Source organism: Danio rerio, chromosome 10, assembly GCF_052040795.2.
Source record: "Danio rerio strain M-AB ecotype USA chromosome 10, GRCz13ab, whole genome shotgun sequence".
NCBI classification, from domain to species: Eukaryota; Metazoa; Chordata; class Actinopteri; order Cypriniformes; family Danionidae; genus Danio; species Danio rerio.
Genome location: NC_141030.1, coordinates 30,105,001 through 30,118,708, shown reverse-complemented (window position 1 = coordinate 30,118,708; position 13,708 = coordinate 30,105,001). Strand labels below are relative to the sequence as shown.

At 35.1% G+C, this 13,708-nt stretch overlaps 1 protein-coding gene and 1 long non-coding RNA gene across 3 annotated transcripts in view; one reads left to right on the top strand and one right to left on the bottom strand.

Annotated features, from left to right (window-relative positions):
• Positions 1–13,708, top strand: part of dchs1b (dachsous cadherin-related 1b) — a 162,817-nt gene that overhangs the window by 26,920 nt on the left and 122,189 nt on the right. The window lies entirely within an intron of this gene.
• LOC141376384 (uncharacterized) lies at positions 2,217–8,790 on the bottom strand. The gene is made up of 3 exons (XR_015501173.1): positions 6,019–8,790; positions 3,496–5,979; positions 2,217–3,435 (listed from the first exon to the last, which is right to left on the bottom strand). It is a non-coding gene; the product is annotated as an uncharacterized LOC141376384 (long non-coding RNA).

The window sequence follows — 13,708 nt, the reverse complement described above, 5'->3', positions numbered from 1 at the left end:
AGAAAAGTGTATCCATAGTATATAATGAAAATGCAATTAAAAATGTACCATTTTTGTAATGTACAATTTTTAAGTAGTATACCAACTTTATTATGAAGCAAGCCAGGAAATAGGATATTTTTATATAAAACATAATTTTGATTTAATTTAATTTAATTTAATTTAATTTAATTTAATTTAATTTAATTTAATTTAATTTAATTTAATTTAATTTAATTTAATTTTTTATTTTATTTTATTTTATTTGTTACAACATTTAAAACAAATTTTTGCTTTACTGCAATTTTTTTTTTTTTTTGTGGCAAAATTGTACAGAGAATTAAGTATTTCAGAGAACAGTGCTCCTGATTTCCCAACGCTATCTCACGGCAATGCATAGTTTTTTGATTTAGAGGCTAATTCTTATGAAACTGTACAATCTTATTAAAACAATTTATTGTGATTTGCCTAACCCCAATGATGGTGGGATTTGGTGACACAAATCCTTTTAAAATGTATACATTTTCGAACGACTGAACTCGTTCGAATTCGCACGAATTAGCCACTAAACTGACAAACCGTAAAATAGTTACGCTTCTTCATGAGATCAGGCTGGATTACCGGTATTCTCATGACTCTATCATTCCTTTATCTTTAATTCCATTTGATTCCCCAACCATACCTTCATTTTTTTCCATATTTTTTGCACACGCATACATTGTTTGCATTTCCAGCTACTCTTGTGGCAGTTGGACCTTCACTCATTTGCGATCCTGATCTCCACTTCTGTTGTCCCAGAGCAAAAGCAGAGCAGCTGTAGCTGTATCTGGTGACACCGTGTTGAGACTGGCAGACTCAGAGCTTTCAGAGGGCAGTGGTGCTGTTTAACATCGGCTAATTGAATTTCATGATGTGTTGAGATGACTATTACTATGTATGAATCCTTAGGGTCCAGAACGTTGCTGTTGGAGAGTTGCTTCATGGGACAGCAGGTGGTTGATGGCTTTAGAGGTGATGATTTCTTTGGGCGGCGAGGTCAGATTTGGGGATCATTTTCCCAGAGTGTCATATTTGATATAATAAGAGATAAAGATGAAAAGTAGAGTCATGACTGTAGGTTCGTGGAGAAGGACATCTGGTCTATATCTGGGTTCTCGTGAGATATTACATTATAATCGAGAACTCAAGACATAAAGCTGTCATCTGAGAGAACAAACAAACACGCCAGTAACAGGATACACGAGTTTGTTTTGCATCTCAACAATGTAAATCTGTGCAAACACTCATTTTTCCATTGTTCATTTGTCTTAATGTTATAATAGTTCTTGTGACAAAGTCTGAAACGTAGACAACCACAATTTTCCACTGTTGTGTCTTGGCCTTTCTGTGTCTCACAAGTGCAATTCTTTGTGGTCAAAAAGATATTTCAGGTCAGTTGTTAAAGGGTTGAGAGCATATCAGAACAGGTCATTGATGATGATTTAGAGGAGTCAAAACTATTGTACAATAAATTTGAATTTAAAACTGCTGTTGTGGTTTTGTTTTGTTTTTTTCCGTAGTGGTTATTAATAGTTTTACTTTTTTAGTTTACAGTCATCTAGTAATGCCACTGTCATGTTTTTATGTCTATAGTTTTAATAATTAAAAAAAAAAAAATTTAGCTTTTAGTTATTTTAGTTATTTTATATTTAAGTTAAATCTGTGATTTTTTTCTTTGTTTGTGATTTTTTATTATTTTGCTGAAATACAATAAGTTTAGTTATGCCTTCACTCTTCAGTTAATGTTTTTTTAATTTAAGGGGAAAAAATGCCTTGTTTAGTTCATTGATTTAGTTTTAGTTGAACATTTTTGTTTGGGTATAGAAATAGCATTTAGGACTAGTAAAGAGACTAGTAATAAACTTTTTATTGAATGATTAAATACTTGAATATTAAATACTCCTGGACCAAGATCACTGAAAAAGGAGGGGTTGTTGTACAGTCAGCACTGGCAGACTAAAAAATAATAAATAAATAAATAAATAAATAAATAAATAAATAAATAAATAAATAAATAAATAAAATTACATAAAAAATATAAAATAAAAAATAAATTAAAAAATAAAATATAAAATGAATATATATATATATAAAATGAAAATAAAATAAAATAAAATAAAAAATAAAATGCTGATAATAATACTTTTAATAAAACTAGAGGACACTGATAAACCATGAAATTTTTATATCCTTAAAGTGATACTTTCAAAATCGTTTTTCTTCTCTCTGTCATACTGACTTTATTTCTTTTTTCTGCAGAAAACAATACACAATAATTTAAATACATTTAGATAGAATTTTCATTTTTGCATCAATTTTGCCTATAAGTCTTCAGCAAACAGCCCTCAATCTCTTCCCCTCCTGCTTGCTTCTCCAGCTCAGATCTGCTTAGCCAGTGTTGATATCAGTGCAGCGCAGCATGGGGGCAAAAATGCTCACAGTCAAAGGGCCTAATGAGGCTCGAAATAAAGAGATTACAGTTTAGTGAAAGAACAAATCAGAAAAGTTGACTAGAGATGGGTCATTGCACATTGCACCTGTTTTGATTTCACACGTACAAAGAAACACACTTTTACTTTTTTCAGTATATTTCACTCCTTCTCAAACTTTACTGACAACTCCAGACTACTGCCTCCTCCTTTCAAATATTGTGTCCGTCCTCCAAAATAAGCAGGCTATCCCTCCCTTTCCCTTCAAAGGCCTTGGCTGAATGAAATTTAATTACAAGGCTACTGTGCGCACCAAACGCGGCCAGTAATAATACCTGCTAAACTGATTTAATGAACAGGTTGAGGCGAACAGTTCATTAAAGCCTGCGGACCTTGAACCACAGTGTGTTGGCAATAATCTCTTCTGCTTTCATTTGCTGTACTTTTTATGGTTATAAATAGTTGGCTTTATATATATCATATTGCAACATGAAAGTAAGATATTTTCTTTGTGTCTACAAGACAATAGATTCATTAGCTATAGGCACAAATATGCAGTAAACAAACTACATAATATGTAAGAATCACATTTTTATTGTGTCTGGGATGTTTGTTATCAGTATATTGCTGTAAGGTATTGCTTGCAATCTAAGAATGAATAAATAAATAAAAACTTTGATGTGAGTTGTCAGTTGCGTGTCACAAATGTGAGTAAAAGCAATACATTTCTGGCTGTTGTTCATTTAATGGCCACTTGTGTTGCTAATAGTTTTCTGAATTCTACATGTAGCCCTTTTGAATAATGATACGTTTCTGATTAGGATGGAGATCAAACTCAAAGAATTGAGGCTGAGAGATAAAAATGCATCATCAATAGTGATATTGTTCTCGAATGATTAGTTTATTTTGAATGAATCTTTTGTATGACTCGAGAACGATGAGTCCTCTTGGGGAGTGATTCGTTCATTTGCACATGCGCACATTTATGCTGGTGGAGTAGAAGAATAATACCTTTTTTGAGTTTGTTCATCGTGTGAAGGACCAAAACCAATCATAAGCAGTCAGAGCCAGAAAAAGATTTGATCTGTTCACTTCTTGAGTACTTGGGTTTTGAGTGATCTATTTTTACATGTTGTCTTGTGATGAACGAATGACTCAAAAGATGAACTAATAATTGGTCCTTTCGGCTCAGACTATGTGCTTTGTTTAATTTTATACGGGACTGTCTGTGTGACACGTGAACTCAAATTTGAAGACCTGTCAGAAGAGATGACCTATAATCATAGACAAACAACCAGGTAGACAATAAAAGATTATTTTAGTGTGATTAACATTTGGTGTAGTTGTAGATGAGTTTGGATGCAACTTGAATTATTTTAATAATATTTAAGGCAAAATGAATGAAATGACTCAAAAAGATTTAACCTTGCTGAACGAGACTCAAAGGTCCGAGTCGGTAAAATGATCTGAACTTCCCATCACTAATCATCAAAGAAACTTGAGCAAGATATTTAAGCCCATAGCCCATTTAAATGATTATGATAAGAAACATCAGTTTTCAATATCAAGCAAGATCTCAAAGTATCTACGAAATCTTTTTAGCTACAAAAAATTTATCTCATGAGACCGGAGGCTGATAATGGCCAAAACCTCTCACATTCAAGTTACGAATTACTGCACCTGCTATTATGATATATTTTTTTGGCTGATTTATTTATTTATTTTTGGACAGGACAGTAGTGTTTTTCACAAAAAAAATTTTGAAAAATAAAAATTTAAATGACTTTCAAGCAAGATGCACATTATGTCGAATGTAGTGTTGTTCACGAAGATATTAGCTGATGTTCCAATAAACAGGTCTCTCTCTTTATATATAAAGTGCCATTAATTATGGAGATTCTAACCCATCTGTGTTTTTGCAGACTGTCAGGCACCCAGATTATCCTTCCAACACACCCAATAATCTTGCTTTCACCCTGGTGGTCTTTTCTCTGACCTCCATCCTCTTCTGGTTGATTCTCTGCCAGCCTGCCTTTGTGAAATCTCGCCACTTTCTGCCACTCATCAAACCCTCTGGCCTTCGCCCTCATTCGCGGGACGGTTATTTCCCTCCATGTGCTCCCATTACATAATGTCCTGTCAGTATTTTTAAAGTTTGTTTGCATTACGTTTAAGAGGCTGTACATTAACCTGAGGTTTTTTTGTTTGATGGGAAAGGGAGCTTACTGCATTTTTCCAAACCTCATGCTGAGTTGATTCATCTACCCTTGGCAGGGTTTGGGTAAACTTGTTTGAGTTGGCATTCGAGCTCAGTTCTGCGAGATTTAACTTCGTGGAACAGACCCTACCCACGAGGGGAAAGATACGGAGGTGCTTCCACTCAGAATTCACACGTTGTGCCTGTTTGATTCTCCTTGAGCTGTCAAACTTGCTCGGAGTGACTTACAATCATGGTTTGCTATTCCAGCCAGATCAACTTTTAGGTATTGATTTACCACTGATTCCTGTCCAGACGAGCTTCTTCATAAAGCATAGAAATGTTTGGAAACTCTGTTAGTTTTTCAGCTGATGAGCTGAAAAGTGTTTAGAGTGCTTTTCATTCTGGCTACAATAGCGTTTCAGTTCTACTGTGGCCAATAAAGTTTTTGGACTGCTTGTGCAGCCGTCCCAATTTGTGTGTAATGCATTAACTTTACTTACTCAGAGTGGTGTGACACAAATGTTACAATGTGTCTCCTATCCTTCTGTTCAAAGCCGTTTCAGTTGGCACGGGCCCTTCTTTTCCAGTCCACGTTAGTTTCAGATCAAGAAAAGACGGCCTCTGTAGGCCTATTGAAAATACCTTGGGCTGCAGAGCCTGGAAAAATAAGATTGTCGACCTCACGTCTCTGTCAGTCTGATCAAACTCGTGGGGGATTCTTAAAAGTATTATAGTCAATAGGGGAAAGCAATCCAGAAGCTGCTTTTGGTCTGTGTGCGCCAGGCTTTTTGTCTGCTGTCACTCATGGCCTGGAAGCAAATCAAGTTAATTTGAATTCATAATGCTTTTTCAGATGGAGGCCTTGAATCACATGGCAAGTGTTTGGCCTGCTTTGGTTCACTTTGAGTTGTCTGAATTTTCTTAGATCTTAAGCACTCTTGGTGAGCTCACACCACGCCTGTTTGTGTGTTTGCATTACTGTTGTGTGTAATCTACTTGTCTGAATACTTAAATTAGAGATTAAAGTACAATAACTTCTAACCGTGTGGTTCATACCGCTGTGGCGACCCCTGATTAATAAAGGGACTAAGCCGTAAAGAAAATTAATGAATGAATGAACTTACTAACTGCAGTTGAAAGACTTTGTATAATTATCTTTGAACGTGGTGTTTCCAAACGCTGATATAGTTTAGTAGGTATTATATTTGATTAAACCTCACTTTGAGAAATATGTTCTAGGAATATGTGTAATATCAATGAAATTCAGGCATACTTCATAACCAATGGCATTAAGTTCAGTTGCTTCACTGCTATTAATGTAACCTCTAAGGCCTCATGCATTTAACAATCATTTCGACAATGGATGCTTACATCATATTGGATTGAAACTATCTACTGTAAACTTGAAATGACAAAACAAATGTATGAGCAGAAAAAAGAGGGGGCCCAGAGCAGTAGCCTACTTTATATATAGGACCCATTTTTTTTTCTTTTGTGCTCGTATGCCATACGTTTACTGTCGACGGGCATTGCTTGGGATTCCTGATGGTAGAAATCACATTCCTAAGATGTGTTGCTTACGTCATGCCTGTTTAGAATCACTGATTATGACACTGCCACACAAAAGCAAAGTGCAGTAACTAAACAGTCAGTCCAATATTTTGTGGTTAAAGTTGTAGAAGTGGTTTTCAACTTTGTCTTCGGATGGCAGGATAGGTTATTGTCTTAGTCATGCTGGATCACAAGTTAACAACAGTCATAAAGTAAAATGTCTATTGAATTCGTACATAGTATTTGGCTTACTGTATGTACTGTTTTTTGCCTAGTAGTATGGAGGTACGGATGGTATGCATATTCGAACAAAGGGATGATCCCATTATGTTGAAAGAAATTCTACCGTTTGTGGTCCTGTGGAGATAACGATTGTCTCCTACACTCAAGGTGATGATTTTGACCTTGGTTCAACAGCCGTCTATGGTTGCTGAACCATTCATCATTGTTCCAGTTATACGCACCGCTCTCGAGTTCAAGTGTTTTGCCTCAGGATGAGTTTTCCCCTGGAATGCAGTGCTCTCTATGCTCGCATGTAGAAAGCGGATATGAGGGTGCTCCATGATTGCAGTAGAACTTGAACGGATCATCTGGCTGAACCTGCTTCACCTGCAAGCAGAGATCTCAGAGTGCTAATAAAGAGTCTTACATCCTTAAAATCGAGTGTAGATGTTGCTTATTCCTCCTTTTTTTTCTAGAGGTAGATGGGCCAGTGCTGATCAAACAACACATTTGATAAGATCTTTGGACTCTTAAACATTCCCTAAAAGCTCTCAGCTGTAGTCCACAAAGGCTGTGCCCTTATTGGAAGGTTTTCAAACTAATCAATTCATATACATGAATCAAACACAGATCGTTCAGGTCCAGGTGCTAAAAAATAGCAGCAGTGTGTCCTTGGATAACCCTGATTTTGCCAGATGGTTGTCCCTGAAATGTTTAAGTGTGCACTCGTCTTATAAGAGATCTTAGGAGTGGAAGTACAGGAAAGTGATATATGATGTAGTTCAAGGCAACTGTTTATGAGAGATGTCGATTTGGGAGTTTTGTTTTGGTTGGCTGTTTACACTTTCGTACAGTTTGTACATGCACTTACGTGCATAAATTACAACCCCATTATCGGCAAAGTTGGATGCGTTCGCTACAGGAAAAAATAGCTATAAATCAGAGAATCTGGGAGGCTTTCACTATAGCAGTCTAGATTCTCTGGGTCAGTGACATTTACAGTAAGAATGTCTATAATAAAAAAGGATAATCTTTTAAAAATATTGTTAAAACACATGCAGAGTATATAGAATTACACTCATAGTATGGTTTCATGTTGTTTTAAATAATCATCAGGGCTCAATCGCGACAATTTTGGTCACATATTTTATCTATGCGACTTCAAAATATATTTGGGAGCATTTGTGTGTGTGCATAAAATTGTTGCCATGCGACCGGCTTTCACTGCAAAATGTTCACCGCATACACGTATTAAGGAGGCATTCACGCAGAATGTATCTTTGCACCTAAAACATGAAATGCAGTGCTTAGGAATGGTTAAAACGGCCTCGCCCTCAAACTTTTCTGATTGGTACACTGCTCTAGAACAGAATGCGAATGGATTGGTTAATATCAGCTGTCAGTCACTCAGTCAGTGCCTTCAGCCTTCAGATGACTGGGAGCAACAGCCATGAAAATGTAAAGTGCTGAAGATAAGAGAATGAAAACAACAGTGACATTTTAATAAATGCTTTATTTTAATTTATTAATTAAAAATGTTGAATATTGTCCAATCATTGAATAATTGTTGTATTTTTTCAAATGTATTAAAACAAATATATGTCATGTTTTTTCTGATACATATTTAGTTTCTAATCCCCCAAAAAGTAAAATGTATTTTTTGTTTAAGTTTGTTTACCACTCATGACGTTTCTTGCAAATTTCAAATTAAAATCTCTGATATGTTTTTTCAGTTGTATTTGTATGTTATTGTTATTTTTACACAACACCAATATTTTAAATGAAGAAGAGAGGAGAAATCAATATTTCGCTGGGGAAACCCAGATATCCAATCAGGCCTGGGCCGGTATATGATTCTGACGGTATGACAATCTTGGATATAAATATTACAGTTTTACGGTATTGCGATCGCTGCTCTAAAATATTTTCTTTTTAAATGTCTGGGTAAAAAACTAAAACTTTTAATAACAATATAGTTTATTTTAAGAAACCGTTTAAATAGTTTAGAACAATAAACATGTCAGGCTAAGCAATTCAAATCAATCATTGATGTCTGCTGTCTTCATTAGTTTCAAAAACACAGATTTCTTTACAATTTAAAATGGCATCTGTGGATATCTTTTCTGCTGGAGATACACACACACACACACACACACACACACACACACACACACACACACACGCACAAGAAAAAAAAAACAAAGACAAAAAAATCTTACACATATCCTAGGATTGGTATAGTATACAATTTTAAAGCCTTGACTTTTCGGTTATTGGTTATCATCCCATGCCTATATCCAATTACAGCACATGAAAACATTAGCATTTTCAAATGCCCTAAATTTAGACAAAATGTTCTCAAACCTTTATAAAACAAAACAAAATATATATATATATTTTACCCAAACCCACACCTAATAAATCCAGTTCACCCAGAGAAACTAGGAATTTTGAAGTGCTCTCTTTTTTTTTCCAAAGCAGTGTATAGATATATAAATGTGTGTGAGTGTGTGTGTGATATAGAGAGAAAAAGGAGGGAGATGTCAGCATGTGGTGTGAGTTATTAGCAAGGAATTGTGCCAGTAGTCATGGTTACCCTGACAGTCGGACGGCAGGAGGAGGGAGGTGGTATGTGTGTGTTTGTACTCTTGTGTGTGTGTGTGTGTGTGTGTGTGTGTGTGTGTGTGTTGGTACGGTTTGGTGTGTAGGGGGTAGTAATTTGCTTTCGCTGATGGCCTGGTTGGCAATGCTCCCTTTTGTCCTTTTTTAGACATTTGTGTGTTTTATGCTTTTTTAAGTGTGTGTCTGCAGGTCTGCTTTTTGTCTGCCCAGACTCCCCTCAAGGACATGAGAAGTGGGTTAATAAATTCTAAGTGGGTAGGTAAAAACTTGCGCACAAATACGCAACGATAAATAGTTTTCATTGTGGAAACAAAACCACTCCCTTCCAGCCAGCATATCTTGTTGGCCACGCTGCTATCTGGAAAACTACACACTCTTATCGGAGCGGCCGAGCCAGAGAATTACATGACAAAAGAGAGTAAAATGGAAGCAGACAGTCTGTGGGCAGCGAGCCGTGCTGGTATCACACTGGTAAAGAATAACACTGCCTTCCCCAGAGATCTCCTCTCTGGCAGAACAAAGAGCTGTCCCTTCCTCCAGAGCCGGACGCCTTTCCACTGCCCATCATCTGTCGCTCCTGGTTTGAGTGTGGATTTACAGAAAAAAAAAAGCCTTAATAGATCTTTGGCTCCAATGTGAAGCATTTAAACATGCAATTGTGTCCGAGTAATCATTTTATGGTGTTAAAATATAAGTTCCTCTGAGTCACCTTTTGGCTGGTTTGCATGCGGATATTCTTTGAATCTTATTCTGCAATGGATTGTCATCATTTTGATTGGTGTCATGTTATTGTACCTTTGTAGAAACCCAAGCAGAGCCTATAATTAACATTTTGCTAAATTTACAATAGATGTTCATTCATAATATATTTTATTTATAATATTAATATAATTTTCTTGTTACTTTTTATATTTTGCTGGTCAAACATCAATCCTGATTTATCCCAGTGTGTGTACTGTGCATATTTATTATGCATATTATACATTTAGTTATAAAATATGTGGATATGATGTCAAATATGTGTATATGATACAAATTATATATAAATATAAATGTGATCAATCTTTCAACAGCAGTAATATATATTTATGCAATATCTATCCATTTACTGTATATAATTGTAGAGATTAACTGTACTCTCTAAATCCGTACACAGACTTTAAAAACATTTTACAAGATTGTAAATAAAATAATTGGATTATTCTTAAGGCTAGATTTGTCTTTTCACTTCAAAATGTCAAGTTGAATTCAATGTGTTTATTATTAAGTTCTTTGTAATTAATTGTAAAATTTACTGACAATTGTGCGCAAGAACAGTTTGATGTAGTATATATACAGGTGTGTGGTAAACTACAATAATTAAATGACAATATTTAACTATGACGTTTGTGCATTTTAGGTATTTATTGTTGTAATTCTTTTTTGTTTATTTTTAATAATTGATTGTTATAGCCTGTACTGTAAGAAGGTCTGTATTGTACTTTTTTCATACTGTATTTTCTGTTTTTTTATAATAATAATAATAATAATAATAATAATAACAATAATAACAATAATAATAGTAACAACAACAACAATAATAATAATAATAATAATAATAATAATAATAATAATAATAATAATAAACTTGAAAGAAATGCTTAATTTTAACCTAAAGTTTCGGTTGCTGTATTTAAAGCTAAGATAAAGTAATCAGATATTAATTGGTTTAAAGTGATATTATGAATTGAAGTTATACTGTTATTCCACACCAACTGAACATATACTGCTCTTTTTTTGTTTGTTTGTTTTAAAAATATAAATCACAATAAATTTGAATGTTAACTGAAAAATGTTATCTCCTTAGAATTGAGAAGCTTTTGTGGTTTATTTTGATGGTCCATTTGAGTATTAGTAGACTGTCTGCATAATGTGCTGATACTGCTCCTTCAACAGACATTTAACTAACTATAAGAAACTTTGCTAGTACATGTCAACTTACACTAACCCAAACCCCAACCTAACAGTCTGCTTATAATCTAATGAGAATTAGTTGGCATGTAGATGCAATGTAACTTACTGTGAATTCAACAAACGGACCATTAAAATAAAGTGTGACCACTTTTGTTGTCTATTTTCAAGTAAAATAAGAATATATAATACAATGTTACCAATCCAAATGAAGAAGTCGTATTACTCAAAATTCCAAAATATGGACTCAAATTTCAAGGCCTCAATTGTCAAATGTTTTTTTTTTTTTTTTACTTATTTGTTATCTACAAAAGGTCATCTTGCTCATGCACAAATATGTTGATGTGTCTTTTAAAACCCATAATGGTCAGCCACTGCTATCCAGCACCTCTAACTTCTCCCGTTTATATATATCTGTAATGTTATTCTGCAAATCTCGCCGGTCATCACTCATAAGCGCCCCCAGAGTCATTAACACTGGTCTCCTGCATGCGTTTTCACTGTATCAAGGTCATATTAAAATAGTTCTGTGCTACACCTTCCTCCCCCAACGTGCCTTTTTGGTTGTCTTTTAACTAAAAACAGGCTGTCATTTTATTGCATAGTATCAGTTGAGAATCTTTACTATTCTAAATTGGGAGTTTGTTGTAGCTCCGCACAGAAAACATGACGTCTGTTCTTGTGCAGTGGTTTGTAAGGGTGGTGAAGCGTAGTGTCTGAACTGATGTCTGCTGTCTGCAAACCAGTTGTGTATGAACGATTGGGGGAAAGAAAAAGGAATAAACGGGACTGTTAGCTAGGTTTGGCAACCTTGTTACTGTGGTAACAGACACCCCTGGGATGGCAGGTGTGGGAAAAGAAAACTGACGCAAGAACAGGACAATCAGAATCTGGCAATAAAGGCGTTTACATTTCTGCAATTTTCTAATGTATTATATAAAAAATATATGAAATAAATTTCTTTCAAATACTATTTTACTGCCATTATTTTTTCATGTTAAAGCGGGCTCAGCCATTGGAACTTTATTGGCTTAGACTTCCAGTCTCACTCACTTCTATAGATTTTTAACCACTAAAAACAGCTTGATATTCTGCTTTATGTTGCAAACTTGTAATTTCATTCATTCATTCAATCATTTATTTTCTTTTCGGCTTAGTCCCTTTATTAATCCAGGATCACCACAGCGGAATGAATCGCCAACTTATCCAGCACATGTTTTACGCAACGGATGCCCTTCCAGCTGCAACCTGTCACTGAGAAACACTCATACCCACTCATTCACACACATACACTACGGACAATTTAACTTACCCAATTTCCCTATACCACATGTCTTTGGACCTGGAGGAAACCCACACGAACAAGGGGAGAACATGCAAACTCCAACTAGCCCAGCTCAAACTCTGGGCTCGTACTAATGGCACTCTTGCTGTGAAGCGAACGTGCTACTCACTGCGCCACAGCGTCGCCCACTTGTAATTTCTTATATTATTATTTTTATGTACAATCATAAACTCCATTGTCTTCACAAAAAAAAAAAAACTTCCACATGAATAATAATAATAATAATAATAATAATAATAATAATAATAATAATAATAATTAAGAATAAGGTAAATTGAACCATTTTAAATTAAAAACAAGAACAATTTGTTACAATTTTTTTATTTTTATATTTATATTATTCATACTTTGAGAAGTACATTCACCTATGCAATCATAATAAGAGTTTGCTTTGTGTTGATCCTTTTTTGAGGCTTTTTATAGTTAGATTCTATAATTAAATGGTAAAATGCCTAGCAGGTGTCTTTCAGAGCAGCTCTGGACTGAACTTCCTGTGTATTTCCTCATTCAGTATTCACACACACCATATTGTGGTTTGACTAGATATACAGCACCACTTTTAGTGTATTTACCAAAATAAAAATATTATCTGTATGTTTATATTTGCATGTCCATGATATTTAATTACTCCTTAAACTTCATATTACATGATGCCATTTCTAAGGATTCTGGTTGTTTATAATGTATCCATTCAATAATTTTCCTTCAGCTTTGCCCCTTTATTCATCAGTGGAATGAACCAACAACTCATCCAGCATATGTTTTCCACAGCGGATGCTCTTCCAGTTGCAACCCAGTACTGGGAAACACACACACTCATTGACACATACATTGTGGCCATTTTAGTTTATTCAATTCACCTCTTGGACATGTCTTTGGATTGTGGGGGAAACCGGAGCAATCGGAGGAAACCCACGCGAACATGTGGAGAACATGCAAACTCTACACAGAAATGCCAACTGATGCAGCTGAGGCTCGAACCAGTAACCTTCTTGGTGTGAGGCGGTTGTGGTAACCCCTGAGCCATCGTGTTTATAATAGACATTAATGCAAAAAAAAAAACACTCACAAAAAAACTCTGTTATCAGCTCCGCTCTTTGATCCTGCTTGTGGTGTATTCAAAACCCTGTAGAAATTGTTTGACAAACTGAAGGAACCTATAAACCCATTTTTATTTACCACAAGGGAAATTGGTCTTAATCCTCGGCAGCCTTATTTTCCACTATATGAAACCTTAAGTAGGGCTTGATGTACACAGATGTAAACCATTACACACCGCTAAAGAGAGAGCAAATCACTCCAGCACAACCTGCTTTCTAAAATCACTGAAGTTTGATTTTCCTGTGGTGTAATGGACTAAAAAATATCACA